This window comes from Mastomys coucha, unplaced genomic scaffold, assembly GCF_008632895.1.
Source record: "Mastomys coucha isolate ucsf_1 unplaced genomic scaffold, UCSF_Mcou_1 pScaffold18, whole genome shotgun sequence".
Classification (NCBI taxonomy): domain Eukaryota; kingdom Metazoa; phylum Chordata; class Mammalia; order Rodentia; family Muridae; genus Mastomys; species Mastomys coucha.
Genome location: NW_022196900.1, coordinates 6183386 through 6187221, shown reverse-complemented (window position 1 = coordinate 6187221; position 3836 = coordinate 6183386). Strand labels below are relative to the sequence as shown.

General features: G+C 42.0%; 1 protein-coding gene and 1 pseudogene across 3 annotated transcripts in view; one reads left to right on the top strand and one right to left on the bottom strand.

The window, feature by feature from the left end:
• The window catches only part of Frmpd1 (FERM and PDZ domain containing 1), a 103435-nt gene that overhangs the window by 67891 nt on the left and 31708 nt on the right, over window positions 1-3836 (bottom strand). The gene's annotated exons all lie outside the window — the stretch shown is intronic.
• On the top strand, window positions 2850-3273 carry LOC116095940 (annotated as a pseudogene).

Here is a 3836-nt window from a genome sequence, read left to right as displayed (position 1 = left end):
AAAAAAAAAAAAAAAAAAAAAAGAACAATCATCTGAAAGAGCTTGTATTTTCTGTTTATTACTATTATTATTATTTGTGTGTGTGTGTGTGTATACATGTGCATGACAATGTGTGGAGATGTGCAGATATGCACACCATGATGCTCTCGTAAAAGTCAGAGGACAACTATGTGGAGTCAGTTCTCTTCTTCCACCTTTATGTGGGTTCCAGGGATCAAATTCAGGTGGCCAGGCTTGCACAGCAAGCATCTTCACCTCTGAGCCTTCTCGCCAGCCCCTAGGCTTCTCTTACAGCATCATAGAGGTAGAGAGTCATTATTCTCCTTAGGGAACTTTTACAAATGACATTTAAGACTCCAAACCGTAAAGACACACCTAGGTTATTCTGGGATTTTTCTTTTTCTTTTTCTTTTTCTTTTTAAGTTTTATTGGGGCTGGAGAGATGGCTCAGCGGTTAAGAGCACTGACTGTTCTTCCAGAGTTCCTAAATTCAATTCCCAGCAACCACATAGTAGCTCACAACCACCTATACTGGGATTCTATGCCCCCTTCTGGTGTGTCTGAAGACAGCAACAGTGTACTCATATGCATAAATTGAATAAATAATCTTTTTTAAAAACGTTTTTATTGCCAGCACTCGGGAGGCAGAGGCAGGCGGATTTCTGAGTTCGAAGCCAGCCTGGTCTACAGAGTGAGTTCCAAGACAGTCAGGGCTACAGAGAAAAACCCTGTCTCAAAAAACAAAGCAAAACAAAAAATGTTTTTATTTTATTTTGTGCCTGTGTGTATGGGTGTTTTGCCTGCAGGTATGTCTTTGCACCACATATGTGCCTGGTGCCTACATAGGCCAGAAGAGGCACTGGATCCCCTGAAACTTGAGTTAACAAACTGTGTGGAGTCAGTTCCTTAACTGTGTGGCTGTTGTGAACAGCCATGTGGGTGCTGGGACTTGAACCTGAGTCTTCTGAAAGAGCAGCTTTGAACCACTGAGAGGCATCTCTCCATCCCATTGTGTGATTTTTCAACCTTATAAGTGAGACCTTATACCAGCTTAGTTTCTTGCCCACATCATTTTTTTTCTTTCTTCCTATCATCGATTTGAGCCCAAGACCCATGACCTCTCTGTTTTCTCTCAGGACATGTCACCATAATGAATGCTGGTTGAGCAAGTGAATGTGTCAGTCCCTGAGCGAACAAAACTAGAATAAAAGCAGAAAAAGACAGAGAACGAAAATATTACTTGAGACCACATTCATGGTTTTGAGATCAAGAAAAATCCACAAACTTGTGTTATAAGTTTTTCTTACGAAGTGGATAATGATGAATGAATATACTCCTAGGTATGCTGCAGCAGGGGACTCCATACTAGCAACAGGTCATTCTAGTTGGCCCTAAATTCCAGACAAGCAAATCCCTCCATATCAACGTCAGCTTCATTTTTTTAAAAAAGATTTTTTAATTTTATTTATATGAGTACACTGTAGCTGCCTTCAGACACACCAGAAGAGGGCATCAGATCCTATTACAGATGGTTGTGAGCCACCATGTGGTTGCTGGGAATTGAACTCAGGACCTCTGGAAGAGCAGTCAGTGCTCTTAACCACTGAGCCATCTCTCCAGCCCCACAACGTCAGCTTCATAAAACAGTGTCTTCTAGATGTCCCTACCAACCTCTGGGATGTGAATGAATACTGGTGAGAGTTCCTTTCCATCATGGAGGACACATTCCAAGTAGGGTCCTTGAGGGACAATGTGAGAGAGAGAGATGCGGGGGCACTGAGAAACTAATTCTGCTCTTTCCGTGATGTGCTGAGAGCATGCTGCTTGTAGCATGAAAGACCTCCTTCAGTGAGAACACTCTCACTGGGGTGTCAGGGTGGGGAGCATTGGGGCTGGAGAGTGTTCAGCAGTTAGGAGGTCTGCCTGTGCTTGCAGAGGTCCCAGTTAGGTTTCTAGAACCCACATCAGGTGGCTCACAGCCATCTGTAACCTAAAGTTCCAGGAGATCCAATAACCTCTGGCCTCTGTGGGCACCTGCACGTACATGGTACACACACACACACACACACACACACGCACGCACGCACGCACGCACGCACGCACGCACGCACGCATCAGTCTATGCAGGTCACTAAGAATGAGAGAGGAAAGAAAAATAAGAGCTCCTGAGTCAGGAGAGGGAGGTCACCTCTCAAACTGGGCTCTTCCTAGTGACGTAGGGGCCTGGCAAGGCACCTAACCCCTTGGCTCATTTATTCTATGGTTTCCACAAACTTCTTTATTCTTTAGCTCCACAAAGGCTGGTTCCCCATGCAAAGAACTAGAAATAACAACAAAATAAAAACTGCCAGGAACTCTGTCCTCAGAATTAAAGAACGGTCTTCAACAGAGACAATGAGAGCATAGAACCAGGCTATCTTACTGAGCCAAAGATAACCCTGAGTTTAAAATCAAACCAAGAGTATAATTAAAAAAAGATATAGAGATCAATTTTACTCATGAATCACTCGCACAATACTGAAATAAGATCCAAGTAAGAAAATTAATAATTCCTCAGGTTGAGAAATGCTAAAGTTCATTTTATTACTCTCTCTGCTTCCGTGTACATTTAAAATTATTATTCTTTTTAAAATTACTATGTGTTTTTAACCTTTACATTTTTATTATACATGGTTACCTAAAGCCATTTTCATGCAACTTTATCATGTACTTTGAGCCTACTCCTTTCCTTTATAAAATTACTCTTACAGTTTTAAAATTTCACAGTTGCTAATAAACTCCAATCGCAGTACGTTATAAGGAGTATATAGAATAATTAAGGTGGATTTATCCTAAGAAATAAAACTTCGGCCACTCCTGTCCCAGCCACAGTCAGCCGTAGTCGCAACCCGACCTCGCTCCTAAACTTGGCAAAAATGCCTACAGAGACTGAGAGATGCATCGAATCCCTGATTGCTGTTTTCCAAAAGTACAGCGGGAGGGATAGAAACAGCTCTAAACTCTCCAAAACTGAATTCCTTTCCTTCATGCACACGGAGCTGGCCGCCTTCTCAAAGAACCAGAAGGACCCCGGTGTCCTTGACCGCATGATGAAGAAGCTGGACCTCGACAGCGATGGGCAGCTAGATTTCCAAGAGTTTCTCAACCTTATTGGTGGCTTAGCTATAGCGTGCCATGACTCCTTTCTCCAAGCTTCCATGAAGCGTATCTAGTATCTAATCCTCTCTGCTCCCTTCCAGCCACCAAGTCATCACCTCTTCCCCCACCCCACTCCATCCATACCTGTACTGAGCCCGGCACACCTATCATAACATGCAGCCCATGCCTACTATAAAAAAATAAAACAATGCCATTTTTTTTAAATGTAAAAAAAAAAAAGAAAGAAAGAAAACTTCAATTTAAGGAAAACTGTCAATATATCTTATCATATAAATAGAAACAAGAGAATATAAATGGTTACATTGTAAACTGTAGGTCATTTGTTACATGTAACCCAATTTCCTTGTTTTAAACCTCAACATAGAAACACCATGTCATTCTATGTCATTTTAAAAAGAAAAATAGAAATATTTTGCTTAAAAGAGAAAACAAAATTACAATATTTACTGCAATGTTTGAGTTGTTGGGGAATAAATACAACAAGACAAGGAAGGAGACAGGGATGGAGAAAAGGGGGATAGAGAGGGGAGTGGAGAGAGGAGATGGGGAATGGAGAAAAGATGGATAGAGAGGGGAGTGGAGAGAGGAGATGGGGATGGAGAAAAGATTGATAGAGAGGGGAGTGGAGAGAGGAGATGGGGATGGAGAAAAGGGGGATAGAGAGGGGAGTGGAGAGA